The following is a 20,176-nucleotide window of genomic DNA, read 5'->3' on the forward strand; positions in this document are numbered from 1 at the left end:
CCCCTCTCAGACCATAACCAAATAAATGTGTACCTTCAACTTTCTGCCCAAACTACAGACACAAAAAAGGAACCCAGTAAGCTCCATAAAATAAACCAGACATACAAATGGGCCCCAGACAGTGGAGATAAATTCATCACAGCACTAAATTCACCTGATCTCACAAGTAAAATATCAAAATTTAAAGAAAATCTATATGAGATCACCAGAGATGGTGTAAACATGGCCATAGATGATATAAATATGATCTTCCATGAGGCAGCTGTAAAAGCCGACCTTGTGAAACAGAAGAGGAAACGTTACAAAAGACAAAAAAATGAGAAATGGTTTGATCACGAATGCAAAAATGCCAGAAAAGACCTGAGAAAAATATCAAACCAAAAGCATCGCCAACCAAACAATCCAGACCTACGTATTAGATACAATGAGACCCTCAAAAGATATAAACACACCATTAGGAACAAAACACAAAATTATACCCACAAAAGACTCGAAGAAATTGAAAACTCCATTAATCAAAATCAATTCTGGGATATGTGGAATAACCTGAGTACAACACAATTGCAAGCATTACCAATCCAAGATGGCGACATCTGGAGAACACATTTTGAAAACCTCTACAAAGACATCCCAATAAACGAAACAAACCCAAGTCAACATCATGTCACAGAAAAACTCCACACATTAGAAGCAACAATTAAAGACAACCAAAACCCTCTAGACTCCCCAATCACTTGGAAAGAACTGGCCACAAAAACAAAATCTCTCCACCTAAAGAAAGCCTGTGGTCCAGACAACATCAAAAATGAAATGCTCAAGTTCAGCAATATGGAGATGCAGGGTGCTGTACTCAAGTTATTCAACATCATATTACGTTCAGGCTGTTTTCCCGATATCTGGTGCCAAGGACTCATCTCTCCCATATATAAAAGTGGAAACAAATCAGACCCAAATAACTACCATGGCATCTGTGTCAACAGTTGTCTAGGGAAGTTATTCTGCAGTATTCTAAATAGTAGATTACTGGATTTTCTTAACAAACATAATGGGCTAGAAATTGGGTTCTGGTCTTGCCAGGGCTGTAGCGCCAGAAAGTTTGCGCCAGCGGTAATGCGGCAGCGCGCGACGAAAATTCGGGTGCGCCGGGCCCAGACGGCGGCGGGCGCTAAAACCCTCCTTTAGCGCCTCAAAACGGGCGTGAACTTGGGTTTTCCGGCGCTAATCCCCCGCTGCGGCACCCGATGCGGTGCGGCAGGCGGGGGAACTGCAGGCCTCCTCCTCCTGTTAAGGAGGAGCTGCCTGCAGCCGACAACTGTCCGGCGGATTGACCTGACATCTGAGCCCGGCACCTCGGGGAAGTGCCGGGCTCGCATCAGACACTGATCAGGGCCGCGGGGGGGGAATGCAGGAGTCCGGGAAGGGAGGTGCGGGCAGGCGGCCGCCAGGAACGCGGCCGGCCGCCACTCCACCTTTATGCGCCGGCGCACACTGGGGGAAGACTCTGTTGCCAGAGTCTTAGTTGCGCCTGCCACGGGTGAGGCGGGCGCAACTGAATTTCGGCTTGGGGCCGGGTTACCACGGCAACCGGGACGCTGCGCACACCGATGACGTCATCGGTGCCGGCGCAGCGCTACCGGTGCAACGCCGATTGAGGGCCCCAGGGAATTTCTCAACTGGCCATAACTCCGGCGCTAGGCCCTCTAGCGCCTCAAATGCGGCGCTAAGCCTACCGAATTTCTAGGCCAATATCCTTAGAAAAAATCAAATAGGCTTTCTTCCAAAACACCGGACCACTGACCACATCTATACCCTTCACACTCTCATTGAAAAACATATACACCAAACAAAAAATGGGAAAATATTCGCTTGTTTCATTGACTTCAAGAAAGCTTTTGACTCTATCTGGTACGAAGGGCTCTATTACAAACTTCTTCAGTGTGGAATAGGGGGCAAAGTCTATGACCTTATTAAATCGATGTATCTGAAAAATAAATGCGGTGTCAAAATTGGAGATAACCGCACCGGTTTCTTCACCCAGGGAAGAGGCGTCCGGCAGGGCTGCAATTTGAGCCCGACCCTGTTCAACATATACATAAATGAGTTAGCAGACATGCTGGAGCAAAGCAAGTCACCGGGTCTCTGTCTCCTAGATGGGGAAGTGAAATCCCTGTTCTATGCGGACGACCTGGTTCTGCTGTCTCCCACAGAACAAGGATTACAGCAACAATTAGACCTACTCGACAAATACTGCCAAAATTGGGCCCTGACAGTAAATCTAAAGAAAACCAACATCATGATTTTTCAAAAAAGGCCCAGATGTCAGGAAAACAAATATCAGTTTACTCTCAGTGATACCATCATAGGACACACTATGAGCTACACTTACCTTGGTCTAACCATTACAGCATCAGGGAGCTTCAGCATAGCAGTGAATGCACTAAAAGAAAAAGCCCGAAGAGCCCTATATGCAATAAAAAGAAAATTCTACAACATCCAAATTCCAATCAAAATCTGGCTGAAAATATTTGACAGCATAATCCTGCCCATTGCGCTGTACGGTAGTGAAGTATGGGGCCCACTCAATCACCATAGCTACTGTGCTGTCTCTCCCTCTAACTTAACCTTACTGTATGTACATAACCTACTTATATATGTATAACTTACCTGTTAGGGCCGTTGCCCCTTTAACTCACCGTTTAGGGCCATTGCCCCTTTAAGACACGCCTTAGCGTGCTGACGTGACGTCACGTACGACGTGACGTGTGTGAGGCGGCTGCCGGCCCAACTCGGCTCTCCAGAAAGGCTGCCGGCACAGCCCGGCCCAGCGTCTTCGGCCGCATCGATCAGCCGCCGGGAGCGCCGCTATCTCCCGCTCCCGCGGCAAGCACCGACCCAGCCTGGCCTCCAGCTCCTGCTCCCGACTTAGGCCCCAACGGCCAGCGACGCAGCTACCGGCAAACGCGACGACGTCACGACCCCGAGCGTGATGAGGTCACCACGCTCCCCACGGCACTGCAAGTTCATTCCTCGTGGAGCTGCCGCTGGAACAAGACCTGCGCCACGGTGCTCCTCGGTTGTATTGTCCCCATGCTTCAGTCTTGGAAATTGTTTGTCTGTGTGTATTTAGAATGCTATAGACGATTAGCGTACACTGCATGTTGTAGAAAATGTTTAGTTGTAACTTTTTCTGTCTAGCTGGTTAACTAGCAGCTGTATTTGATACACTATGTACAGGGCTAATTTAAAGAGAATGCCTTCCAGCTTGCTAAATGTAATTCGTTGCCAGATGTACCGTGTTGCCCAGGCGTACCTAAATTTGTGTATACATATCAGTTATGCGTCTGTATACTAACGTGTCCTTCCATTTCTGTGTTGTATTTCAGTTTTACAGTAAGAATCTTTCAGTAAAGCGTTACAAGAAAAGTCAAGCCTTGTGATTTTATTGGAAGATATCGAGTTGTTCGCTATCTGTCTAGCTCTGCATAGGATCGCGTTGCGAGGGCAGAACAGTAAAAAGACAACAGCACAGCGGGCTCAAGCACAGGAAGATACCACTCAGCTACCATGAGTCTACGCTCAGGAAAACAATATACTCTAGAGGAAGTCGACCAGCCAATCGAGAAGAATGAGCCTCTCCCAGCAAACGAGGCCAAGTCACAGTCCTCTAAAGCAGCCTCTAGAACATCTCGGCGGTCCAGCAGACCGTCGTCACCGACAGCTCTCCCAGCAAACGATGCCAAGTCACAGTTCTCTAAAGTATCCTCTAGGTCATCTCGGCGGTCCAGCAGACCGTCGTCATCGACAGCTTCTACAGCCGCCAAAGCACATGCCAAGGCAAAGGCCACCCAGGCGCAATTGTCCTTCGCTGAAAAAGAAGCTGACCTCATGAAGCAGAGAGCCGACCTCGACGCTAGTATGATGAAGCAGAAAGCTGACCTTGTAAAGCAGAGAGCTGATCTCGCTGCCATTCTCCACATTCTCCAAAGCCAGAGAGCTGCCGCTGCCGCTAAAGCCGAAGCCGCAGCTTACGAAGAAGATGAGGAGAGCGAAGGCGGGGAGCCCAGCCAGGAAACATATGACCTGGAACAGCCCCTCAGTCCAGTGCAACGTACAAATGAGTATGTCCAACAACACTCCAAAGTGCTCCCAAAGGAAACATTCAGGTATCTCGACGTAGAACTAGCCACTCACCCCAGCAACAAACGGCCCGTTTTCGGAGACACTGAGCTTAAAAGAGAAGAAACGAGTAAGACTCACCTGCAGAGACCTCCACAACACTCGGCCAATCCAGCTAAGCAGTCCTCGCCCGAGCCGCAAGGCGCACAAGACTTCGCCAGGTACCTTACTCGCCGAGAATTATTAAGTTCAGGCCTCCTAGAATTCGATGACCGTCCTGAAAATTATTGGTCATGGAGAGCATCCTTCCTGAGTACCACCAAGGACTTGAATCTGTCAGCCAGAGAAGAACTAGACTTGATGACAAAGTGGCTCGGAGCCGAGTCGTCAAGGCAGGCGAAGAGAATTCGCTCAGCGCACATCCTCAATCCCACAGCAGGCCTCAACCTGGTTTGGCAACGTCTCGACGACTGTTATGGGACACCAGAAGTCATCGAACACGCACTGCTCAAGAAGCTTGAGGACTTCCCGAAGCTAACCAACAAGGATAATGTCGAGCTCAGAGAACTGGGCGACATTCTCCTCGAACTGGAGTGTGCCAAGGGAGAAGGTTACCTGACCGGCCTCTCGTATTTGGATACGGCTCGCGGGGTAAACCCAATAGTGGAAAAGCTCCCCCACAATCTTCAAGAGAAATGGATAGCTAAGGGATCCAAGTACAAGGAGGACAATGGAGTGGCATTTCCCCCCTTCTCTCTCTTCTCCAGGTTTGTCCAACAACAGGCAAGGGTGAGGAATGATCCAAGTTTCACTTTCTCCACCTCCAGCAGTTACGCTCCTTCGAGAACAGAGAAACCCACAAAGGACAGCAACAAAGCCTCTGTGAGTGTGCACAAAACAGATGTTCCAGCCGAACCCTCAGTCAACCAATCCAGTTCTGCTGGGAATGAAGTGGATGACCCGGATCGTCAGTGTCCTATACACAAGAAGCCCCACCCACTCAAAAAGTGTCGAAGCTTTAGAGGCAAGCCCATTGATGAGCGCACATCATACCTGAAAGAGAACCGCATCTGCTTCAGGTGTTGTGGGTCGACTACGCACATGGCAAAAGACTGCAAGGCGACAATCAAGTGCCTTGAGTGCAACAGCGAAAAACACATAGCAGCCCTGCATCCAGGTCCTCCTCCGTCAACCACCGAGAGCGCCGCGGTTGACAAAGAGGATAGCGGGGAGCAAAGCGAAAGCACATCTTCAGTCACCTCCAAGTGTACAGAGGTTTGTGGAAATGCAAGCAGCCCACGCTCATGCTCCAAAATCTGCTTGGTTAAAGCATATCCTGCAGGGAGAAAGGAGAAGGCAATCAAAATGTATGCAGTGCTCGACGAGCAAAGTAACAAGTCTCTAGCGAAGACGGAATTCTTCAATCTCTTCGACGTCAAGGCCAGCACCGCTCCGTACACGCTAAAAACCTGTGCAGGGACAACAGAGACTACGGGTAGGAGAGTTGGGAACTTCATGATCGAGTCCATGGATGGGAAACTACAGCTTCCCCTCCCCACCTTGATTGAGTGCGACATGATGCCAGAGGACAGGACGGAAATCCCCTCCCCAGAGGTCGCACGCCATCAGCCCCACCTACAGCCAATTGCCAATAAGATTCCAGCCGTGGACCCGGACGCTCCAATCCTCCTACTCTTGGGAAGAGACATCTTAAGGGTGCACAAGGTGCGTGAGCAAATCAACGGGCCCCACGACGCTCCTTATGCGCAGCGGCTTGACCTGGGATGGGTCCTCGTGGGTGGAGTTTGCCTGGGAACAGTCCACAAACCAGCGGATGTCAGCGTCTATAAAGCAAACGTGTCGCGCAACGGTCGCACATCCTGTCTCAGCCCATGCCCAAACAGGATCCAGGTAAAGGAGGACTACGATGACACGACGCAGCATCATAGGTCAACCTCCTCTGCCTGTGAGGAAGAGGCAGGCCCCACTGTGAGCACAGATGGCCTAGGATGCTCAGTGTTTGAAAGGTCCAAGGACGATAGACACAGCTGGGCGGCACCCCTGCCGTTTCGCCCTCCTGGACGCAGTCTTCCGAGTAGCGGGGAGCAGGCTGCGGGGCGCCTCTGCTCGCTCAGGAGAACCCTGGTGCCGGTGTCCACCGACCCAGGCATGCCTGCAGTCCCCACCCCAGCGATGCTCCTGACTCAAAAGATGAGTGCTATTTCAGCTCCCTCTGGAAACTTCGACATGGCCGAGCTGCACGGGAAGCAGTGGAAGCAAGTACAGTGTCGTGCAGACACTTCTTGGAAGAGATGGAGAGGAGAGTATTTGCCCACCCTACAGAGCCGTAGGAAATGGACAGAAGACAAGCCGAATGTCAAAGTGAGAGATGTCGTCTTGCTGAAAGACAGCCAAGCACACAAACGAACGACCAGTGGGACTGGCCGTCAAAACTCTGCCGAGCAGGGACAAGAGGGTCCGCAAGGTGGAGGTGAAGATCGTCAAGGAAGAGACTGTCAAGGTGCTTCTGAGGCCAGTCTCAGAGATCGTAGTCCTCCTTTCCGAAGAAATCTAGAGAACGGACTCTGAGTGTGTGGCAGCCAAAGGACGTTTTCTTCAGGTTATTTTGTATCTGTAGTGGTACAAATGGAATTGTACCAAGCGGGGAGTGTGCTGTCTCTCCCTCTAACTTAACCTTACTGTATGTACATAACCTACTTATATATGTATAACTTACCTGTTAGGGCCGTTGCCCCTTTAACTCACCGTTTAGGGCCATTGCCCTTTTAAGACACGCCTTAGCGTGCTGACGTCACGTCACGTCGTGAGGCGGCTGCCGGCCCGACTCGGCTCTCCAGAAAGGCTGCCGGCACAGCCCGGCCCAGCGTCTTCGGCCGCATCGATCAGCCGCCGGGAGCGCCGCTATCTCCCGCTCCCGCGGCAAGCACCGACCCAGCCTGGCCTCCAGCTCCTGCTCCCGACTTAGGCCCCAACGGCCAGCGACGCAACTACCGGCAAACGCGACGACGTCACGACCCCGAGCGTGATGAGGTCACCACGCTCCCCACGGCACTGCGAGTTCATTCCTCGTGGAGCTGCCGCCGGAACAAGACCTGCGCCACGGTGCTCCTCGGTTGTATTGTCCCCATGCTTCAGTCTTGGAAATTGTTTGTCTGTGAGTATTTAGAATGCTATAGACGATTAGCGTACACTGCATGTTGTAGAAAACGTTTAGTTGTAACTTTCTCTGTCTAGCTGGTTAACTAGCAGCCGTATTGGATACACTATGTACAGGGCTAATTTAAAGAGAATGCCTTCCAGCTTGCTAAATGTAATTCGTTGCCAGATGTACCGTGTTGCCCAGACGTACCTAAATTTGTGTATACATATCAATTATGCGTCTGTATACTAATGTGTCCTTCCATTTCTGTGTTGTATTTCAGTTTTACAGTAAGAATCTTTCAGTAAAGCGTTACAAGAAAAGTCAAGCCTTGTGATTTTATTGGAAGATATCGAGTTGTTCGCTATCTGTCTAGCTCTGCATAGGATCGCGTTGCGAGGGCAGAACAGCTACACTAAATGGGAAAAACACACAATAGAAGCCCTACATGCAGAATTTTGCCAAAGCATTCTTCGCACCCAAAGGAAAACACCAACAAATGCATGTAGAGCCGAACTAGGCAGATACCCACTGATAATAAACATCCAAAAACGAGCACTAAACTTTCTAAATCACCTCAAATCTAGTTCCCCAGACACCCTTCATTTTAAAGCCCTCCAGACCAAAGAGCTGAACCCAGAAATGAGTCCCCTGAGTCAGCTGCTACTGAAACTAAGTACTCCTACTCAGCCGGACCCTGACCAGTCCCAGACCAACACTGCCGTCCAAACACCAATCCAAGTGAACCAAATCATTAAACAATGCAAAGAAACCTACGTGGAACATTGGAACAAAATAACCAAAAGCCAAAGCAGATTAGAATGTTACCGGGCCCTAAAAAGAGACTATAAACTGGCAGACTATCTCTCGACCATCAGAGACACAAAACAGAGACAGACCCTCACCAGGTACAGACTAAGCGACCACCAGCTGGCAATTGAAAAAGGAAGATACAAGAAATCCTGGCAGCCTAGAGAGAATAGAATATGTGATCAATGTCTGGCCGGCGAGGTTGAGACAGAGATGCACTTCCTCCTAAAATGCGAAAAATTCAACAAAACAAGAAACATATATTTTGACAAGCTCAGCCAAACAACCCCAGATTTCAAAGAATTGGATGACCTGTCAAAATTAAGATTAGCCCTGGGAGAAGAAGACAGACCATACCTTGGTGCCCAATATGTAACAACATGTCACAACCTGAGGAACAGTGAGGGACTAACGAGCACACCCATAGCATATATAAACATTAAGAATGTTTAAATCAATACCGAATGTACCCAACGACTGTTTAAAAATTAATACTGAATGTACCCAACGAGGGTTAACGACTGTTTAAATTAATATTGTCTGTACCCAACGAAGGTCAAAATTGTTTGACACCTACAGAATGTTGGAAAACTGTACTTTTTGTTATGTAAGCTTTGGCAATATGGTTCCCTGTAAACTTTCATGCCAATAAAGCATTTGAATTGAATTGAATTGAGAGACTGAGGTAAAAAACCTGAGAGAGAGAGACTGAGGTAAAAAACCCCAGAGAGAGAGAGAGAGAAAGAGAGACTGAGAAAAGACGTTAACAACAGAACAATCCACGAGATAAATGCCAGCATAGCAAGAGACTGTGAATTAAAACATAACGTGCACCTGACCCAACACCGCACCCTCGATGTGGAATGTCTTCACGACCACGTTCATCTCCACAAGGAGCAAGTGCCGGTCTTTGCTAAGGCTCTGAAGGACGTCGCCTTTAACCAGGTCCACACCCAGACTCCAAGAGGACCCCCCCCCGGCCACCAGAGACCAGCGGGGTACAGACCAGGACTACTACAGAGACCACCACCACACCAACCAGGACCAGAGAGGATCCCCACGTACAACACCAATGTCGGACCTGCACCACTCCTGCCCTACAGGGGAGCAGGACCACCCCCAGCCAGGCAGAGGGAGAGATGCTCAGGACGTACGCAATACTACAGGCAGAGACAATCCATTAAGAGACACAATGCAGATGCTCAGCAGCATCTACTCCCGCCTTATGGATCAGGAAGCATAAGGACTAGTTGTTAGAAAGAGTTGCAGCCAATTATTCTCAGCATTTATAGACACTTGAAATGTTCTTTTTTCCTCATTTAAACACGACAAACACACACACACCTATCACAGTACAAGACCAATCTTAGCATGAAATCCTTGTATATCTCAACCTGGAATATCCAAGGTCTACACTCCTCTGTGCTTGGCCTGAAGAGCAGGACCTCAGAGTTCCTAGATGCAATCAAAGGTCTGGACATTATCTTTTTGCAAGAAACCCGGTGTAGAGGAGAAGGGCCCACTGGCTGTCCCCCTGGGTACACAGAGCTGGTGGTCCCCTCCAATAAACTGCCAGGAGTAACCCAGGGCAGAGACTCTGGAGGCATACGGATTTGGTTTAAAGCAGAGCTTAGGAATTACATTAAATTTATAAAAAAGGGCGAAAACCACTGATGGCTAAAGATTAAGAAAGGCATCATTTCTAGCATGCAAAATGTTTTCATTTGCGCACTCTATATCCCCCCTATAGAATCCCCGTACTTCAAAGAGGACACCTTCTCCAACATTGAGAGGGAGATTATCCAATTCCAGGCCCAGGGGAACGTGTTGATCTGTGGTGACCTCAACTCAAGAACTGGCGAAGAACCAGACTTTATCCGTACTCAGGGGAATAATTACATATTTGGGAATAACCATTTTGATCTCCCTTTTCATTCACACAGGAATAACTGCGACAAACAGACAAATGCAAACGGAAAACAGCTCCTGCAGCTCCGTCGAAGCCTGGGTCTGTACATTGTCAATGGTAGGTTCAGGGGAGACTCCCTAGGAACATCGACCTATTCCTCACCTCTTGGCTTCAGCACCATAGACTATATGATTACGGATCTGGACCCATCCTCTTTCAGTGCATTCACAGTCAAACCACAAACAACACTGTCAGACCACAGCCAAATTACTGCGTATCTTAAAAGGACAGAAACAACCAACACAGAAACACAGCCCAGTAAGATGTACAACATTAAAAAATCCTACAGATGGGCCAAAAACAGCACGGGAAAATACCAGAAAGCAATTAGCAATCAATCAACTCAAGCTCTCTTGGACACCTTTCTGGAAAACACATACACTCACAATAAAGAAGGCGTAAACCGAGCAGTGAATAGCCTAAATAAAATTTTTGATACTTTGGCATCAATGTCAAACTTGAAAGTTCGCAAGAATAAACCCAAAACACAAAACCACGAAAAATGGTTTGATTCAGACTGTCATAACATGAGGAAAAAACTCAGAAAAATATCAAACCAAAAACGCAGACAACCAGAAAACGAGGAATTATGCCTTACTTATTGTCAGGCACTAACACAATACAAAAACACACTCAGAACCAAGAAAGAACAGCATATTAAGAATACACTCAGCTCCATTGAGGAATCTATTGATTCTAATTGTTTCTGGGACAACTGGAATACATTACACAAAAAGCAACACGACGAATTGCCCATTCAAAACGGAGACACATGGGAAAACCATTTTGAAAAATTATACCAGAAAAACACACTAAGCCCAGAGCAAGATCAAATATGTAAAAAACTGGAAAAGCTCGAACTGGCCATAAAAGATAACCAAAACCCGTTAGACTCCCTAATAACTGAAAAAGAGCTATTTGAAAAACTCAAGGACCTGCTACCAAGAAAAGCTTGCGGTGCAGATGGCATCCTAAACGAGATGATTAAACACACGGATGATAAAATGAAATTGGCTATCCTAAAACTCTTCAACTTGGTTCTGAGTGTCAGTTACTTCCCTGATATCTGGAACAAAGGACTCATAACGCCCATATACAAAAGTGGAGACAAAGTTGACCCAAATAACTATCGAGGCATCTGTGTAAACAGTAACCTGGGGAAGGTATTCTGTAGTATCATAAACCAAAGACTTATAAACTTCCTTGAGGAGCACAATGTCTTGAGTAAAAGCCAAATTGGATTCTTACCAAATTATAGAACATCGGATCATATCTTCACCCTACACACCCTAATTGACAAACATGTTCACCAAAACAAAAGCAAAATTTTTGCCTGCTTTATAGATTTCCAGAAGGCTTTCGATTCTATTTGGCACGACGGTCTATTCTTAAAACTTATTGAAAGTGGTGTAGGGGGGAAAACATATGATGTAATTAAATCAATGTATACAAACAATAAATGTGCAGTTAAAATTGGAGACAAACAAACAAAATACTTCTCACAGGGGCGTGGCGTGGCGCAGGGCTCGCCCATCTCACCGACACTCTTTAATATTGACATAAATGAATTGGCAAAACTACTTGAACAATCTACAGCACCTGGCCTCGCCCTATATGACTCCAAGGTTAAATTCCTCCTCTATGCAGATGACCTGGTTCTGCTCTCACCAACTGAGGAGGGTCTACAGCAGAACCTGGATCTGCTGGAGTCATTCTGTCAGACCTGAGCCCTGACAATAAACCCCCAAAAAACCAAAGTTCTTGTGTTCCAGCAAAGATCCAGACATCAGGGACCCAGAATAAATTTCACACTAGGGGCAACTAAAATTGAACAAACTACAAACTACCCATACTTATGTAGTGTATGTACCTTTAAGAGGAACTATGTTTTTGAAGCCCCTGTGTACTGTAGTACCAGTAGTGACCACTTGGGTATATAAGCCTGTATAGCGTCTTGTGTAGTTAGTTCACCTCCAGACTTTGTTCAGTGAACACTTGTTAAATCAACTCCTGCATTCCGTGTCTCCATTAACACACGGATCTAACAGTGGCGACGAGTTAGAAACGAACTTACCTGCAATTCGGCAGCACCTCAAGGAGATCAATTCCTCAGACGAAGGTCGAAGCAAGAAAAAAAAACAAAAAAAACTGGTTTCACCAGCTAAACGGGCTGGTGGCAGGCAGTGTACTGATCCTTCCTGGGCTGCGGTGGGCTAGAGCTCGATCGGGTGGCTCTGCAGCGGGGCCGGGCAACGAGTCGGACAGCAGAAGCAAAGAGAGACAGAGGGTGGAACACTCAGGAGGCGGCCGGTGCTGCAAAGCGCGGGAGGCGTTCAGACCGAGCAGAGGGAGGGAAAAGTCCCAGAGGGTCCGCTCCAAGACGGGAACGGTTCTCCAAGTAACGGAGAAAATATTTAAAAGATATATATAAAAAAAAATTTTTTTAATAGAAATACCGCGAAAACCTGCAGGTCGCAACGGGAACCGCGGAGAACAGTGTTGGCAGCAGCGGCAGCGGCGGGAAAGCGCGGGAGGCGCCATCTTGACTCGGCGGGGAAGACGGAAAAGCGCGGGAGGCGCCATTTTTGATTTTCAGGATGCCAAAGACTGGCAATATTACTGCTTTCGATAGTGATATAGAGGATTGGACCACATATGTGGAAAGAGTGGAGGTATATTGCAAGGCAAATGAAGTAGCGGATGATAAAAAGGCATCGGTACTTCTAAATCTGATGGGCGCAAGGACATACGGGCTGTTACGAAACTTGATCACTCCAGCCAAACCGATGGACAAGAATTTTAAGGAGATTGTTGATACCTTACAGGAGCACTTAAACCCAACACTGCTGCTGATAGCGGAACGATTCAAATTCTTCAGGAGGAATCAGCACAAGAATGAAAGTAACGCTGATTACCTCACCGAATTACGAAAGCTGTCAAAGCACTGCCAATTCGGGGCAGGACTGGCAGATTCTCTACGAGACAAATTCGTCTGCGGTTTCCTAAGCGAAGGAACACAGAAAAGACTACTTTCTGAGAAAGATTTGACACTGGACAAGGCTTTCAGTGTGGCTGTATCATACGAAGCAGCAGCAAGAGGAGCTGCAGAGATACAGCAAAAGCCACAGGACTTCGGCACCCATGAAATGACACAGGGTTTCGAGAGATGTTATCGCTGCGGCAGATCCACCCATGACCAGAAGGACTGCTGGTTCAAGGACAAAGCATGCAGGCAATGCGGAAAGATGGGACACATTGCACGTGTATGCAGATCTGGAAAAAAAATCCGCTGACAGTAAAAAGGTCAATAAGGAAAAGTACAGAAAGGTACAAATGATGACGGACAGTAGCTCCGAAGACCAGAAGAGCGATAGCGACTCCGGAAACAAGAGACTAAGCTGTCTCAAATTACATAATGTAATTGCCAAAGAAGATTACCAGACCATTTGGGTTACCCTCACGATAGCGGGGTCCCCAGTCAAAATGGAGCTAGATACAGGATCAGCTCTGACCGTCATGAGTCGACGGGATTACGAGCGGTTATTTCCGCATATACCTTTGAAAGACACATCCATTATCTTGAAGACATATACGGGGCAGAAAGTATACCCCAGAGGGAAAATAAGGGTGCCTGTTGTATACAACGGCAAGGAAATACAGAAGTTGTATTTATACGTTCTGTAAGATGGTGGTCCACCGTTGTTGGGACGTGAATGAATCAGAAAGATACGTTTAGACTGGCACTCCATTCAGGCACTGACGGTGACCAGTAAGAAAAAAAATGATGATGACGTCATACCTGGACGATTAAAAGAAATCTTGGCTAACGCCAAAGAAGTGTTTCAACAGGAACTAGGAACCCTGAAAGGCGCCACCGCCTCAATAAAAGTGGAAGATGCGGCAATTCCCAAGTTTTTTAAGGCAAGGCCGGTGCCATACGCAATTCGTCCAGCCATCGAGGCAGAGCTGCAGAATTTGGAAAAAGCAGGCGTGTTATCCAAGGTAGATTGGAGCGAGTGGGCAACACCCATCGTCCAGGTCATGAAGAAAACGTCGAATAATGATAAATCTGAAGAACAGAGAAAAATTCGCATCTGTGGGGACTTCAAGGTGACTGTAAACCCGGTTCTTCACACCGTACAGTATCCTCTTCCGAGGATAGAAGATATCTTCGCCTCACTATCCGGAGGGAAACGTTGCACCAAAACTGACTTAGCACAGGCATATCTACAGATGGAGGTTGAGGAGGCCTCTAAAAAGTATCTCACGATAAACACACACAAAGGACTGTACCAGTACAATTAACTGGTTTTCGGAGTGGCATCAGCTCCGGCTATCTGGCAAAGAGCTATGCAGCAAGTCCTGCAAGGGATTCCGGGGACTCAATGCTACCTAGACGACATCCTTGTAACAGGAGAAAACGACAACGAGCACCTTGCCAACTTGGAGCAGGTGCTCACGAGGCTGAGAGAACGGGGCCTACGAGCAAATCGCCCCAAGTACAAATTTTTCCAGAAACAAATATCATATTGTGGCCATGTCATTAACGAAGAAGGGTTGCATAAGTCACCTGAAAAAATTGAAGCGGTCGTAAAAGCCCCCGCGCCTGAAAATGTCTCACAATTAAGGTCGTTCCTGGGATTAATAAATTACTATCATAAATTTTTACCGAACTTGTCAATGGTTCTGCACCCTCTTAATGCACTGCTACAAACGGGAGTAGTTTGGAAATGGAGCGAAGACTGTAAACGTGCCTTCCACAAATGCAAAGGCTTGATCACGTCCAGGGAAGTTTTGGCTCATTACAACCCATCACTGCCAATCAGACTGGCGTGCGATGCATCCCCTTACGGCGTGGGAGCGGTATTATCGCATAGATTCCCTGATGGCTCGGAGCGACCGATAGCTTTTGCGTCACGCTCATTGAACTCAGCTGAGCGTAACTATGCCCAGATCGACAGAGAGGCACTCAGCCTGGTGTGGGGGGTGAAGAAATTCAACCATTACCTACACGGACAAAAATTTACCTTGTTGACTAACCATCAAACCCTTGTCTCCATATTCAACCCTAAAAAGGGCCTTCCCATTATGACAGCGCAAAGGCTACAGAGGTGGTCCCTTTTCCTAGGGGCACACCAATATGACATAGAATACAAAAGAACAAAACAGCATGGGAATGCTGACGGGTTATCGCGCCTACCACTGCCAACGGTAGAAGAGGCGCCTACAGTGGACCCAGTGGAGATGTTCCACTTGACCATAGTAGAATGTCTACCGGTGACAAATTCTACCATTGAAAAGGAAACGAGAAATGACCCGACTCTCTCACGAGTCTACGATTTAACGGTGAAAGGATGGCCAGCAAATGGCGAACCACTGTTGCCAGCATTCTCGCAAAGAAGAGAACAGCTGTCAGTGTGCCGAGGAACCTTGATGTGTGGATCCAGAGTGGTGATTCCACCCAAACTCCAGGATAGAGTGCTAAAGGAGCTTCACGAGGGGCATCTGGGTGGAGTGAAAATGAAGAACTTAGCCAGAGCGTTTGTGTGGTGGCCAGGTATCGATGGAGACATCGAAGAAATGACCAAGAGCTGTCTAGGATGCCAGAAGGTCCAAAACGCCCCACCACAAGCCCCTCTACATCCATGGGAGTGGCCCTCATCTCCATGGCAAAGGGTACATATCGACTTTGCTGGTCCATTTATGGACTCAATGTTCTTAATCGCGGTGGATGCACACTCCAAGTGGCCGGAGGTAATAAAGATGTCCTCCACCACCACGGAAAAACTATCACAGTATTAAGGACCATATTCGCCAGGAATGGGCTGCCTGAACAGATCTGTTCTGATAATGGACCGCAATTTGTATCCGAAGAATTCAGGAAGTTCTTAAAAAACAATGGGGTTAAGCACTACACGTCCGCCCCATGCCATCCCGCCACCAATGGATTAGCTGAAAGGTTTGTCCAGACCTTCAAGAAGGCCATAAAAGCCATGGGTAGAGAAGACATAAATCCACAACATAAGGTAGATAACTTCTTGTTTGCGTACAGGAATGCAACACATGTGGTTACAAACCAAACCCCCGCCATGATGTTTTTCAATAGAAGACTAAGATGCCGGCTGGATTTGGTCAAGCCAAACGTCAGAAGGGACGTAGAAAACCGGCAATTTCAAAGCATGAATGAAAGGCCAACTAGAACCTTCCAGATAGGTCAACCAGTTTTGGCCCGGGACTACCGTACCGAGAAATGGCAGCCTGGAACTATTTGCACACGACTAGGACCGCTGACGTATACCGTGGACATTGGAGAAAGCATACTAAGGCGCCATGCTGACCAGATCATAGAGTCATCCGAAAAAGGACAACCTACACCACAACTCTATATGCTAATGATGAAGCAGAGATACCCATAGTATCTACCTCCGATCTGGTGATACTGGAACCAGATGAACCCGACACTGGCACTGAAGCCGAATCGACCTTGCCAAAAGAACCTACTACACCACCGAAACCTACTGCACCACCGAGGCGTTATCCGGACCGAGTCAGGAAGCCTCCAGAGAGACTGAATTTGTAATGGATTAACTTCAGCAAATGTGTAGATTATTGTTCTTGTAAAAATGTTATTTAATGATTACTTAAAATGTTATGTACTATTTATCTAAAAGGGGAGGAATTGTTGTAGTGTATGTACCTTTAAGAGGAACCATGTTTTTGAAGCCCCCGTGTACTGTAGTACCAGTAGTGACCACTCGGGTATATAAGCCTGTATAGCGTCTTGTGTAGTTAGTTCACCTCCAGACTTTGTTCAGTAAACGCTTGTTAAATCAACTCCTGCATTCCGTGTCTCCATTAACACACGGATCTAACAACTTAGCTTAAAAATCAGTTCTACAGGAAATTTTCATCTGGCTGTGAATGAACTGAAAGAGAAAGCAAACAGGGCTTTCTATGCCATCAAAAAGTCAATCCAAATAGAAATCCCAATTGGCATTTGGCTCAAAATTTTTAAATAAGTAATTGAACCAATTGCACTCTATGGCAGTGAGGTGTGGGGTCCGCTAACACAACAAGAATTTGCAAAATGGGACAAACACCCAATTGAGATCCTACATGCAGAATTCTGTAAAAGTATCCTCCGGACTCAGAGAAAAACCGCAAACAATGCATGCAGGGCAGAACTATGCCAATATCCACTACTAATTAATACCCAAAAAAGAGCCATCAAATTTTGGAAACACCTAAAAATGAGCAACCCCCACTGCTATCATTACAAAGCCCTGAAATGCCAAGAGATGATCATAGAGGAGAGTCCCCTCAGTCAACTAGTCCTGGGACTCAGTGAAGTAACTACTAACACTACTATAATAACCAGCTCCAGGACAGTGACATCGTAGCACAGAGAATTCGACCCAACACAATTGTCACTAAACAAAAGGAAAAATATCTGACCTATTGGACAGAAACAACAAAAACCCAAAACAAACTCGATTGCTATTTGGCCCTAAACAGACAATACACCATGGCTGAATACCTGACCACGGTAAAAGATAGCAAACTGAGAAAAACCTTGACTATGTACAGACTTAGTGAGCATAGCCTGGCCATCGAAAAAAGGCAGACACAGGCAGACCTGGCTGCCAAGAGAGGACAGGATATGCTCTCACTGCAGTCAGGGAGTGATGGAGACAGAGATGCACTTCCTCACAACTTGTGGAAACTATCAGGACATAAGGGGGAATTTCTACCCAAAATTCATAAAAATATGCCCTGAATTCAAAAATTTGAATGACCACCAAAAACTCCCATATCTATTAGGGGAACAGAGAAATTGCGTAACTTTAGCGGCAAACTATGTTACAGCTTACCATAAACAGAGGGACAACCATTAAACCTAAGAAAAGATTATATGCATATTATATGAGTGTATATTTATACATACAGGGATATATCTGTTTATACACTGTATGGCTAGATCTGCTTTTGTGTGTTCAACCATACATGTTTTTCGGTGCTTTGGCAACATAAGATGTACCTTATCATGCAATAAAGCAATTTGAATTGAATTGATCATAGAGAAGAGTCCCCTCAGTCAACTAGTCCTGGGATCAGTGAAGTAACTACCAACACTACTAATAATAATCAGCCCCAGGACAGTGACATCCTAGCACAGAGAATTTGACCCAACACAATTATCACTAAACAAAAGGAAAAATATTTGACCTATTGGACAGAAATGACAAAAACCCAAAACAAACTCGATTGCTATTTGGCCCTAAACAGACAATACACCATGGCTGAATACCTGACCATGGTAAAGGGTAGCAAACTGAGAAAAACCTTGACAATGTACAGACTTAGTGGACATAGCCTGGCCATCAAAAAAGGCAGACACAGGCAGACCCGGCTGCCAAGAGAGACAGGATATGCTCTCATTGCAGTCAGGGAGTGGTGGAGACAGAGATGCACTTCCTCACGACTTGTGGAAACTATCAGGACATAAGGGAGAATTTCTACCCAAAATTCACAAAAATATGCCCTGAATTCAAAAATTTGAATGACCACCAAAAACTCCCATATCTATTGGGGGAACAGAGAAATTGTGTAACTATAGCGGCAAACTATGTTACAGCTTGCCACAAGCAGAGGGACAACCAGTGACCATTAAATCTAAGAAAAGATTATATTCATATTATATGTGTGTATATCTATGTATTCATGGGTATACTTGTCTATACAATGTATGTCTAGATTGGGGTTTATGTGGTCAATCATACATGTATTTCTGTGCTTTGGCAACATAAGATGTATCTTGTCATCATGCCAATAAAGCAATTTGAATTGAATTGAAATTGAGAGGGGGAGAGGGAAGGACAGAGAGAGAAAGAGGGAGAGGGAGGGAGGGGAGGGAGAGAGAGAGAGAGGGAGGGAGAGGGAGAGAGGGAGAGAGAGTGGAAGGGAGAGGTGGTGGAGAGAGGAAGGGAGGGAGGGAGAGGCAGAGGGGGAGAGGGGGGGAGCGAGGGGGAGCGAGGGGGCGAGAGGGGGCGAGAGGGGGCGAGAGGGGGCGAGAGGGGGGGAGAGGGGGGGAGAGGGGGGAGAGGGGGGGAGAGGGGGGGAGAGGGGGGGAGAGGGGGGGAGAGGGGGAGAGAGGGGGAGAGAGGGGGAGAGAGGGGGGGAGAGGGGGGGAGAGAGGGGGGGAGAGGGGGGGAGAGGGGGGGAGAGAGGGAGAGAGAGGGAGAGAGAGGGAGAGAGAGGGAGAGAGAGGGGGAGGAGAGGAGAGAGGAGTGAGAGAGAGGGAGTGAGAGAGAGGGAGTGAGAGAGAGGGAGTGAGAGAGAGGGAGTGAGAGAGAGGGAGTGAGAGAGAGGGAGTGAGAGAGAGGGAGTGAGAGAGAGGGAGTGAGAGAGGAAGGAGAGAGGAAGGGAGAGAGGAAGGGCGAGAGAGGGCGAGAGAGGGCGAGAGAGGGAGAGAGAGGGCGAGAGAGGGCGAGAGAGGGCGAGAGAGGGCGAGAGAGGGCGAGAGAGGGCGATGAGAGGGCGAGAGAGGGCGAGAGAGGGAGAGAGAAGGAGAGAGAAGGAGAGAGGAGAGAGAAGGAGAGAGAAGGAGAGAGAAGGAGAGAGAGAGGGGGGAGGGAGAGTGAGAGGGGAGTGTGGGGGAGAGGGAGGGAGAGAGAGAGGGAGAGGGAGAGGGAGGGAGGGAAGGAGAGAGGGAGGAGGGAGAGAGAGGGAGGGAGGGGGAGAGAGGGAGGGAGGGTGGAGGGAGGGGGAGAGAGGGGGAGAGGGAGGGGGAGAGGGAGGGGGAGAGGGAGGGGGAGAGGGAGGGGGAGAGGGAGGGGGAGAGGGAGGGAGAGAGGGAGGGAGAGAGGGAGGGAAGGAGGAAGGGCGAGAGAGGGCGAGAGAGGGCGAGAGAGGGAGAGAGAGGGCGAGAGAGGGCGAGAGAGGGCGAGAGAGGGCGAGAGAGGGCGAGAGAGGGCGAGAGAGGGAGAGAGAGGGAGAGAGAAGGAGAGAGAAGGAGAGAGGAGAGAGAAGGAGAGAGAAGGAGAGAGAAGGAGAGAGAGAGGGGGGAGGGAGAGTGAGAGGGGAGTGTGGGGGAGAGGGAGGGAGAGAGAGAGGGAGAGGAG

General features: G+C 47.8%; 1 protein-coding gene across 1 annotated transcript in view; it reads right to left on the minus strand.

The window, feature by feature from the left end:
- Positions 1 to 20,176, minus strand: part of sspo (SCO-spondin) — a 546,162-nt gene that overhangs the window by 476,236 nt on the left and 49,750 nt on the right. The window lies entirely within an intron of this gene.

Source organism: Somniosus microcephalus, chromosome 7 (assembly GCF_052327205.1).
Source record: "Somniosus microcephalus isolate GS21.2 chromosome 7, FLI_Smic_1.0, whole genome shotgun sequence".
Classification (NCBI taxonomy): Eukaryota; Metazoa; Chordata; class Chondrichthyes; order Squaliformes; family Somniosidae; genus Somniosus; species Somniosus microcephalus.